A 12,129-nucleotide genomic window follows, 5' to 3' on the forward strand; every position below is an offset into this window, starting at 1 on the left:
TATTTATTATTTTTTATTGTCGTTGAATTACAATGTTGTGTTAATTACTGCGGTACAGCAAAGTGACTCAGTTATATGTATATATGCATTCGTTTTCATATTCTTTTTCATTATGGTTTATCATAGGATATTGAGTATAATTCCCTGTGCTATACAGTAGGACTCTGTTGTTTATCCATTCTATATATACCAGTTTGCATCTGTTAATCCCAAACACCCAATCCAACCCTCTCCCACGCCCCTCACCCTGGCAACCACCAGTCTCTTCTCTATTCCCTGATTCTGTTTGTTTCATAGATAGGTTCATTTGTGTCATATTTTAGATTCCACATATAAGTGATATCATATGGTATGTCTTTCTCTTTCTGACTTACTTCACTTAGTATGATAATCTCTAGTTGCATCCATGTTGCTGCAAATGGCACCATTTCGTTCTTTTTTTATGGCTGAGTAGTACTCCATTGTATAAACGTTCCACATCTTTATCCATTCATCTGTCGATGGACGTTGAGGTTGTTTCCATGTCTTGGCTATTGTGAATAGTGTTGCTATGAACATAGGGGTGCATGTATCTTTTTGAAGTATAGCTTTGTCTGGATACACGCCCAAGAGTGGGATTGCTGGATCATATGGTAATTCTATTTTTAGTTTTCTGAGGAACCTCCGTACTGTTTTCCACAGTGGCTGCACCAACTTACATTCCCACCAACAGTGTAGGAGGGTTCTGATGGTGTATTTTAATTCTGCCAACTTTTGCTCTGTATATTTTTTTTATTGGAGTATAGTTGCTTTACACTGCTGTGATAGTTTCTGCTGTACAGCAAAATGAATCAGCCATATTGATACTACGTATAAAATAGACAACCAATGAGAACATACCATATAGCACAGGGAACTCCACTCACTTGGGTCACCACAGTGCTAGCGCTCTTCTGAAGTGAGGCAGGAGACATTTCTTCTTGGTAGGGCAGGCTGGGTGTGGCAGTGCAAGAGAGGGGAGCACCGCTAGCCCAGGTTACTCTTCGGCAAGTGCATCGGTAGCCTGCACACCAATGCCTGGGGCATCACTGTCAGACAAACATAAAAACCCAGAGGTCTCCTGTGAAATGAATGTGCAACAGGGGCTTTTCATAGACAAACCTGAGTCAGAGGATTTATGCAGTGAACTCTGTGGGCTGAAGACTCACATATCAGTGCATGAAACCCCACACTAAGGCAGGCAGCAGAGAATGATGAATGTATCTGATCATCTCACACTCTGTGACACTCGACCTTGCTCTTCACTGTTGCCTCAGTGTGCATGATTATGGGAGACAGACTTTAGAAATAATGATGAAAGACTAATTATATCCTATCTACTCTGAAGTCACTAATCTTTGGTACCTAGGTGTGGGGTGCAGTGGGGAGGTCAGGAGCTGGAAAGGGCTTCTCTGTGTTTCCTATCTGACCTTGCTTTTTGACCTTGCTTTGTGTTTTGTTTTAAAAGCCTGGACATCACGAGTTCATAACAGACTCTATTCCACAAAAGTTAGGGAGAATATTGTATACCCAATTATTTGATGAGAGCTATGACATTTGATTAATGACTCTGACCTAGCCTAGGATTATTCCAAAACAGGTTAGGAGCACTCTTGAAATTGCCGAAAACTAAAAGTGTAATGTAGGCAATGGCCAACTCAAACAAATATTCTGCATGTTTGGACCTTGAAGTGAGAGTATGGAAAGGAGAGAGGGAAGTGGGGGAGGAAGGGATGGGGAAGAAGGAAGAGGAGGTAGAGGGGAGGAGTCTGATGATTCCTTTGGTGATCCATTCCCTCCTTGAAGATTCTCGCATGTCTTCTCAGAAACCTTACGCTAAGGACTGTACCTTCTTTCTCTTGCATGTGCAATCTCTCCTTCTTAACTGGATCCCTCCAATTGTCCTTTCCACACGCTCCTTCCCTAACATCCATTTCACGGGGTCCCTACTCCATTTCCAGATCCATGTTGGGCAGCTGATGAAAAACTTTGGGATAAACTCCAGAGAGGAAGGAAGGCTGACTGACTGCTGTGGAGGAAGAGAGGGGGTGGACATGCCGTGGAGGGGACATATACTTCGTTCTGACAAGATTATTCATGTAATCACACCCTGTAGAGATCACAGAATTTGGATGATATATTTTTAAAGCACAGTATCCAGCACACACATGGGGGAATGAGAGAGATTCCCCCAGCAATCTCTAGATGAGCTAATCCAGTTGTGGCCTCAGTCATCACACTTGAAACTCTTTTTTTTTGAAGCCAGCAATAATTAGGGACCCTCGATGAAAGAATAATTTACTTTGAAAAGAAGTGAAATAATGTTGAACCCTTAATTTTTAAGGTTTATTGATGGTATTTTTGCAAAGAAGTTGATAAAAGTGGTACTCTTTACTCAATCCTAAATCCGTTTCTCTCTTGTCCCCTTTGGGTATTGGCCTGTGACCTCAGTCCAATACCATCAGGGTCTTCACAGATCTTTGAGCTCATTCATTTTTCACTCTCATTCAAAAGTCCATAGCTGATCCTCTGTAAGTATGTAGTGTCTGCCAGAGCTTCTCAAGACACCTAAGACAACCTGGCTTCTCTTTTTCATTAGCAGCAGGCCCTCTGTTCACACCCCACCTTCCCTGATTGATTTCATAACCTCCATCCCACATGTGTTCTGTCTTCTCCTCAGAGATCTGGAATCTTACAAAACATTCACTTCTCTAGATAGGCTATTCCATCACTGAATTTACTGTGAGCATGTACCTCTCGTTACCTACGCACTGCAGTCACTTCCGTAGATTTATTACATGTTAAGGAGCAGGAAAAGACCTGAGAACTGATCCAGCCCTGTGATAATCCATGTCTTAGTACAGATTGCTGTAAGGAAATACCATAGACTGGGTGGCTTAAACGGCAAACACTGTTTCTCACAGTTCTGGAGGCTGGACATCCAAGATCAAGGTGCTGGCAGATATAGTATCTCATGAGATCCGTCTTTCTGGTTTGCAGGTGGCTGTGTCCTCACATGGTGGAGAGAGAGGAGGAGAGCAATCTTGTGTGCCTTCTTATAAGAGCACTGATCGCTTCATGAGGACTCCACCCTCACAACCTAATACTTCTCAGATATCATCGCACTGGGGGTTAAGGCTTCAGCCTAACAACAACAACAACAGAAATCTGAATTTTTTGGGAGGGATGGACACAAACATTCAGTCTGTGGCCCTCAAAAAAGACAAAACTGCCCACCCCTGGGAAGTGTGTTGGAAATTTGTAGAAGTCTTTTGGATTGTCACAAAGGTTGGGATTTAGTGGGGATGTTAGACACGCTGCAGTGCAGAACCCGATGAAAGCTTTCCCCGCATGCTATGCAACTTTTTCTTTTTCTTTTTTTTTTTTTGACAGGAAAGTAGGATTTATTGGTGGGCATGAGTAAGGAGGGGACAGCGCCGAGGCTCTCATGAGTGCAGGGCCCGCCATTTGTCCCGAGGGCCACGATTAGGGATGTATTTGATCCCATAGCCATCTGGGATGGGCCGCTTTTCTGCCACCATGTTTTCAAATTCATCCGCATTAAACTTAGTATATCCCCACTTCTTGGAGATGTGGATCTTCTGGCGGCCAGGGAACTTGAACTTGGCCCTGCGGAGGGCCTCCGTCACATGCTCCTCGCTCTGCAGCTTGGTGCGGATGGACATCATGACTTGGCCAGTGTGGACCCTGGACACTGTGCCCTGGGGCTTCCCAAAGGCACCGCGCATACCTGTCTGGAGCCTATCAGCTCCAGAGCGGGACACTACCTTGTTGATGCGGATGACGTGGAAGGGCTGGAGCTGCACTCGGATGTGAAAACCATCTTTGCCACAGTTTTTCACCAGACGCTTGTTGGCACGAATATGAGCAGCCTCCAGGGCTTCAGAGGAGAGCCGCTCAAACTCATCCGACACCATGTGGCCACAGAGTGGGAACTCATCCACTTTTGCCTTCTTCCGCCCCAGGTTAAGAAGATACGGCTCGTAGCATCAGGTACCCCTCCGCAGGAGCAGGACTTTGGGTACGGCTTGTTCTTATAATACCGTTAACACCGGCAGGGCGGTAGCCCATGGCAACACCAGGATCTTCAGTGGCACGCCAAAGGGAAAGAGCTATGCAACTTTTTCAAATGCATCACTGGACATTCATAGGATTGTTTATAATTATATATTCATAGGATTGATTCTAGTTTACCTAGAAACAGAAAATGTATTTTACACTGAAATTGCCAGATTATGGAAACTGAGAATATACTTCGCTTTCTTCACAAATTTCTTCAGTGCAACTTGATCTGTGGGTCTTCATTTGTAGCTGTTGCATTTACAATGGTTCTATGGATAGGTATCCCTGACAGTGTTGTTATATTATCTAGAGGAGTTGCCTCTGAAATAAATATTTTGTAATTAATTATAAATTATATAGTTTTCATATTAGAATTAAGACACTTGATCAGTTTTTTAACTGTGTCTGGAGATCAAGTTTATTATTAACAATTTCACTGCAAGAGGGCATTGCAAAACATTTGTTAATAAAGTGTATACTAGTTCTACATCCATTCATGAATGTTCCACCATTTATTTAATAAGTCCCTTACTGATTTAGGTTATTTCTAACATTTTACTTTTACAAATAATGTTGCTATGAAAAAGTTTGTATCCATCATTTCATATCTTTACAGGGTTTAAAATTTTTATTAATTACTCATTTTAAAAATCTAGAAAACTTTCATGTAAAAATCTAGGTTTCTGTCTTATTATAAAAACGTAATGTATAGTCATCCTGGGCTCTTTCCTACCTGGTGATAATAATCTGTAACTAAGAAGTAGCTGCCTACTTTTGACAAGGTATATTAGTCTGATGGAGCTGTCATAACAAACTGGGTGGCTTAGATAACAGAAATTTATTTCTCCCAGTTCTGGAGACTAGGAAGTCCAAGATCAAGGTGCCAGCAAGGTAGGTTTCATTCTTAGGCCTCTTCTATGGCTTGTAGGCCATCTCACTGTGTGCTCACACGACCTTTTCTCTGTGTAATTGGGAAGAGGAGAGAGAGAGAGCTCCCTCTGGTGTCTCTTCTAAGGATGATAATCCTATTGGATAAGGACCCCACCCTTATGACCTCATTTAAACTTAATTACCTCCTAAAGATCTTACTTCCAAATACAGTCACATTGGGTGTTAGGGCTTCAAAATACAAATTTGGAGGCAGGGGGACACAATTCAGTACAGAGCACAAGGCATGTACTCTCCAGCTGGCCACCGTCTCCACTATTCTTTATGGTTTCCCTAACACTGAGGAGTATCAGTTTCCATTCGTCATCACACATGGGCTGGTGTATTTCTCCTACCAAATATAAGAGGAAATGAAATAGTCATTATGTATAGGTCTCTTTCAAAAGTGAGAAAATGCAAGAGAGATTGAGAGAGGCAAGAGTTTCAAGCAAATGGGAGATAACATATTTTGGTGGAAGTGTTCTTACATGTTTATAGGCAAACTGAATGCAACTTTGTCAAAGAATAAAACTTAAGTACCCATTAGGAAACAAACCACTGGAACTGCTCAGACCCAAGCTGCTTTACATAGGCAGGTCATCTGCTTGGTCCCGTGGCAATAAAATTCTGAGCATGCATTTGTTTTTGTTTTTTTTTCTGCTCCTAGAAATTGCTTCAGGTCTGAGGAATCACTACTCTTCGGGAAATGGATTGCCACACTCTCTTTCTTTATGCATTGCCGACATCATTGCATCCGTTTTCCAGTCTCGTATGTACTCCGCAGTGTAAGTGATGGAGGCCAAGTTCTTATGCAGCTGAGACTGAGATGGCTGCCCTGTCCAACTGTGCAGCTCAGAAGGAAGCCAGGATATTTGTTGTTTGTTCATTTCCTTTCTTAAACACGAGCTTGTTGCTTGCTGCAGTGCAACAGGCTATGAATTCAAAATAGAACAGTTCCGTGGGTTACGTTTCAGATGAATGTTCACTTTTGACCGGTGACCCTGGAAGATCTAAAGCCACAAAATGGGGGAAGGGAGCACCTAGGAGAAAACAAGTTCCTTTAGAACTTCCAGAATTTCCAGTCAGAAATTCTGAGAATAATCATCTTTCTAGAGGCAAATCAACCCTCTTTTCAAAGTAAATAAAAGGGATGTTTATTAGAGTATATGCAAATGCAGAAAGCAACAGTTTTAAAGTGAAAAGAATGTGAACATGTTTTTTTATTTTCCAAGTCCAAGATTTCTTTTTTACTCTTGGCATGCGACACAGAACGAATAACCTTTCTTTGTTTGGATTGATTTGTAGCAAAGGTGCAATTCCACCTTTAGGGAGGCTTGTCTTTTGTTCTGGGGGAAATGTTTTCTCTTTGCTGGTGTCATTTAGCTTTTGCAACAGTCTCAGGGCCACGCCCCCTCAAGTGTGAGAAGATTTGCCACAAGTCTAAGGAAAAAAGCACCAGCCAGGAAGAAATTTTTGTATCTTGGCTGACATTACAGTGTAGTAACTACTTTTTCTTGCAGTGCTTATGAAGCCTGGGACATCACCTCAAAGCAATTACTGAACACATATATAGTTCACCAAGTGCTTTATACATTTTATCTCACTTAATTCTCCAACAATCCAATGAAGATGGAAGCTATAAGAGATTACTGTTATCCCAAGATCCAGAGCTATAAGTGGCAAACCTGAGAGTCTGTGTCAGACCTCTTTGTTCATTCCTTTTCTTTTTTTTTTTTAATTGTGGAAAGAACACAACATGAGATCTGCCCTCTTAACACATTTTAAGTGTACAATATATTATTGTTGATTATAGGTGCAATATACAATATAATAGATCTCTAGAACTTATTCACCTTGCTTGTCATTCCTTTCCTCACATTCAGTAAAGACTGAGTTGATGATGTCTGTCTAACCCCAAAGCCTATGCTTCTCACCCTGAGATACTCTGCCTTTTAAATATTACTTTAGAAAGTCAAACCGAGACAGGCTGGGACCTGGGACCCTTTGCTGGGACCTGGGACCCTTTGCTGCAGTGCTTGCACCTGGATTCAACTCTCCTCTAGCAACAAAATACAAAGAAACTGTATGGGACTAAAAATAACTGCGTGCATGCGCAGTTGGGACAAATTCTGGACAAAAGATACAAAGAGACCAAAAAAACCCAACTGCCACTTTTGAAGAGCCTGGAGCAAAAACAGGGTGTCCGGAGCAAAAGCAGGGGGCTGTGCATGCCCCCTGCACGCAACACCACCTAAGGGGTGGGCAAATACTCCTAAGCCACCCCTCCGGCCAGACCCCTGGACACACCCCTACCCTCAGCCCATATAAGGAACAAGCTTGCCCCCCCCCCCCCCCCCCCCCCCGCTCAGGGAGCGAGCGAGCCAGGGAACCTGTTGTTTGTTCTCACTCCCCTCCCTGCTGCAGCCGGGGCCCCAGTAACGCCTTGCCTGAATTTCTTGTCTGGCCTCTAGTCAATTTCTACTGATTGGGGAAGGCCAACAACCCCGGCCGGTAACAAAACTATATCAAAATGTTATTTTAGCTCCTACACAACCTAGTATTGTACAAGTGAGAGCTAGTGGAGTCATTGGTGCCAAAAGTCATTCACTGTGAAGCAATCTTAACAGGTCAAGCTAGGAAAATTCCCTTTAAGTCCATTTCTTGGGAATGGAGATCATCCATATAAATACAGATCACTCTTACACCTACCACTGGGCAAGCATGTTTGTCCCATGGCATCATTTGGTCCATTTGCAAATTGTGAGAGAGAAGACAAGGCAAGCAAAAAGAAACTATATGTTCATGGATTCTGTGCAAGGTGCTAGTGGACTTTGTTTGGATCTATTTTGGTTTTCTCTAGGCTGTCTTCCTGCTTTAGGAAGCCAAAAAAGAGCAGAAAAATTCAACATAAAATTAAAAATGGTAGAAAACTTGTGACTCTTAAGTTAATAAGACCAAAAATACATTTTTAAACGAAAAAGATTGAGCTTACATTGGGCTCAAGCCCACTCACTTTCTTTAGCAACAAGAAAATTGAGAGACTTGGGGTACAATACATTCTTCCGTTATTCTTAGGTTGCAATCTTAGTACTATATACATATAGATATTTCTTTGTATTTTGGGGTAACTTTCATGATTCCCTCTCAGAATGTTAAATTAAAAATTAAGCCTTTGTAGATAAGTGAAAACAGATCACCTTACAGAAGAAAATCTATCCAATGAAATAACAATGAATTGACACATACACTTTAATGTAACAATGACTGTAATGGCAAACTCTTTTCCTCCTTAAGCATGGAAACAGTGGTGTGCAAAAAGTATCTGGATCCTTCTTACATGATAGGAGTAGTGGGAAAACAGGTAAAAGAATAATCATTCCTCTGTTAGGACACAGTAACATGTTTGGATTCTGAACATTGTACATGTGTGTGCCACGATGAAAGAAGAGGGGGCTTGACTTCTGAGAGATTTCCTTTCTGATTAAATTCGGATATTAAGTTCCATAGCAATACTATTTCAGATGACATAAAAATTGGCATGACCAATTTTTGGATTAAAAAAAAAGTCCACAGTTATCACTGACTTTGCTGTGCTTGAAGCATGTGTAGAAAGTGGAACAGAATCTCCTTGCTGGCAAGGAAAGCAGTTTCCATTACTTCATACTTGCATTCTCCACCTTTCCCTTGTAAGAGGAAAGGATGCTGAGGATGAAACAGCAAGGAGTCTAGAATAGAAAACCAGCACTTAAAGAAATATATATGCTCATTATGAAAAGTTTTGAAAATGGAGAAAAATACAAAGAAAAACATCGCCAAAAATTCACCTTCCAAAGATAACTGCGATTTTCATGTTAGTTCTTTCCTACCAGTCATTTTACAATGTTCTTCACATTTTTGATAGATTTTATAAAATCACTATTATCATTGTGTTCGTTTCAAAACTAACATGTGAATCATAAAGAATTTATAGAAAACAAAGAAACAGAATGGAAACAAACCATTGTCCAACAGTTAACATTTGAGGGTATATCAATTTTTCCATACTATATATTGAGTACTTATGTGCTTCAGGCCAGTCTTCTAAGCGCTGGTCATGCACTATCACATTTAAAGTGTACAGTTTTGCAGTAAGGTATGTATGGTTATTTCTGAGGTTTGAAAATATCAGGCTCAGGAATGAGCAAGGTCAGTGAGAGTGAAAAGCCTTTGTTCTTATCTGGCAGTCCATGCTACACTGGAGCAGCTTTCAACTCCTTTTTTTAATTACCTAAATACATGTTATTTATTGAAATGGAATTATTTCCATTGCTATTTGTAAATTCTCTATTTTAATTTAAAAATCCATTAAATATTCTTTTACAGATTCATTTTCAATGACTATAGTGTTTCCATTTATTGAAAAACCATAATTTATTTAGTGATTCCATATCGTTAGATATTTTGGTCAGTTCTAATTGCGCTAACAAACGATGCTAGAAAGGAATCTGTAATTCAAAAATAATAATTTCACATCTATAACTTATAGAGTTATAATTCATAGATGTGATATGCCAGCATGAAAGGACATAACAAAGTTTGTAGAATTTTGACAAAGTGTTGCCAAATCACTTTCCAAAGAGATTGCACCAATTTAAACCTGAATCGGTGATGTGTGAGTATGCCTGCCTCTCCACCGAAATGGAGCATTAGTGTTAATGTTTCCCAATGTACTTTTTGCATTTATTTATATAGGGTTGTAAATTTTTATTATGTATTCGTGTCCTCTGCCAATACTTCCACTGGAGCTTCTGTGGTTTTAAGAGCTCATTTAATCCTCCAACAATGAAGAAGTGGAATGAAGGTGGAAGTTATTAAGTAACTGTCCCACGATCCCAGAGCTATAAGTAGCAGAACTGAGACTCTAATGCAGACCTCTTCATTCATTCATTCGTTCATTATTCATTTTATTTATTCATTTCACTGCATTCAACAAATATTAAGTTGATGCTTTCAGATCATCAACTCAGTTTTCATAACATTTACTATTAAATAGTTCACCTTTTCCCCACCTATTTGCATTTCCAGAAAAACCCTGTAATAAATCCTTATATACACATGTATCTGTTTCTAGATATTCTAATTGGCCCATGCATCTGCCTATCTGTTTATTTCTATGCCAGTATATAGGAGACACTTATTATTTGCCAACATCACTTTCATTGGGGCATCACCCCTCCCACCACATGTGGTCAATCTTGTCCTCTGTCCTCACCTGACACAAGAGGGACAGGAGTCCTGCATGGGCCAATCAGAACTCCCTACACCTCTGGTCTTAGAAATTAGTCTCTGGGCTTCAAAAACTGGCATGTGACTCAAGCTGGGCTGTGGGGTTTTCAACAGCCCCACATGGAGGAAATGAAGAAGACTGCCCCTGGCATTTGTAATCTGGGTGCTGGGCTATAGCCCATATGAGGGCTTTTGGCACTTACCTTCCCAGTCTCATGGAGGAAGCCTGTCTGCAGAGGGAGGGAAGGAGGACAGCACCCAGAGGGAGGCTGAGGCAAGGGGAGAAGCAAGAAGCCTATCCGCATTCAGTCATGCTGGGTTCCTAGTCATGGAAATCCATGAATTCCGTTCTTTTTGGATTAAACTGGTTTGAGTTTCTGCTTTAGCAAGTCATGTCTGTCTAAGTGTTTCCTAAATGATACGGGAGCTATAAAAATTTAAGGCAGTGCTAACATCTGGGAAAATGCATCCTCTCTTCTAACATTAGTCCCCTCAAAACTCTTAGTCCAAATTTCCGTATCTATAAAGTTGAAATCATAATACTCAGCTTACCTCTTTTATAGGAAGAGTATTTATAGATAAGTGAATAAATATATATGAAATCTAAAAACACTATAAGATGTATTCTTTTAATCAATGGCATATTTATTTTTCTTAACTTTGTAGGTCTTATTTGAGAGAAATTACTTTCATGTCTCTATCTATGCTACAGCCACCTAAGAGGTTCATTATGGTTCATAAATGTATTTTATAATTAGATTTCTACAAGGACAACCCTAGTCATAAATATTAGGAAAGGAACCAACTTGTATTATGTCTTTCTATACATGTAAAAATCACCACAAGAAGAAAAACAATTGCTTCAGTATTTATTTTTCACCATCAGCTGCCCAGTCCAAGAAGTATTAATGGAGAAAAGTCTCAGTTGAATGGTAATGTCAACTGTCGCATCAAACCAGATAATAACAAAGTGTCAGTGTAACTCCAAGGTGTCTAAATGTTCAATGTGTTAAAAGACTGCCTTCATTCACAATATAGCTCTTTACAGTAAAGTCCATGGCCCCATAGTTCTTAAAGAACAGAACAAATAGTTGAAAATGATGGTTACATTTTAAGTTTCTCACATCTTGGAATAATTAATGTGTATGTGAAGAATTTCTCTAAGCTGATTGAAACATAGGCAGAAAAATGTCTGGTTTTTTTTTTTAATCAATCATTTCATTTTACTGCCACCAGATATACTGGTTCTGCTTTATTCTCATGAGAAAGATTTTTGCTTGAGTCATAGCAAATTTGCTGAAGAACATCATGATATTTTAACATAACAAGAATGTCTACTTTTAAATCTCTAAAATTAATTCCATCCTCCCTGAGGAAAGACAAATGGAATGGCCAGGTTCCACACGCTGAAGTACACAGAAAAGACTGACAAAAGCGTTCCCAGTCTGAAGCCTTGTTGTTAGCTTTGTAGGTTTAATTGCTTGCTCGTTTGTTTTAAATCTGAGATTATATATTCTTATATGTGATACCTTTTAAACCTTGAAATCATATTCCAGGGGATGAATAAGGTTTATATTGTCATGTTTGATGGAAAAAGAACAGTTTCTGCTTACTTTCATCTCTGTGGTTGGTCATTAAAGAGTGTAATTAGTCAGTATCTGTGACTGGCCTGCTATATTCAGATTGAATAAAACTTTTTTTTTTTTGGAACAGCTATTGTGTGTCTAGCACCACGTTCTCAATTATTTTATCTCAGTCTTGACAATCACTTTATGAGCAGAGTATTTTCACAGTCGTTTTAAATGCAGGAAGTTGAAGTTTAGAGAGATTTGTCCA

At 40.0% G+C, this 12,129-nt stretch overlaps 1 pseudogene; it reads right to left on the minus strand.

Moving 5' to 3' along the window:
* Positions 1–3,464: 3,464 nt before the first annotated feature.
* LOC133097403 (large ribosomal subunit protein uL16-like) lies at positions 3,465–10,598 on the minus strand (annotated as a pseudogene).
* Between the last annotated feature and the right edge of the window lie 1,531 nt (positions 10,599–12,129).

This window comes from Eubalaena glacialis, chromosome 9, assembly GCF_028564815.1.
Source record: "Eubalaena glacialis isolate mEubGla1 chromosome 9, mEubGla1.1.hap2.+ XY, whole genome shotgun sequence".
Lineage (NCBI taxonomy): Eukaryota > Metazoa > Chordata > Mammalia > Artiodactyla > Balaenidae > Eubalaena > Eubalaena glacialis.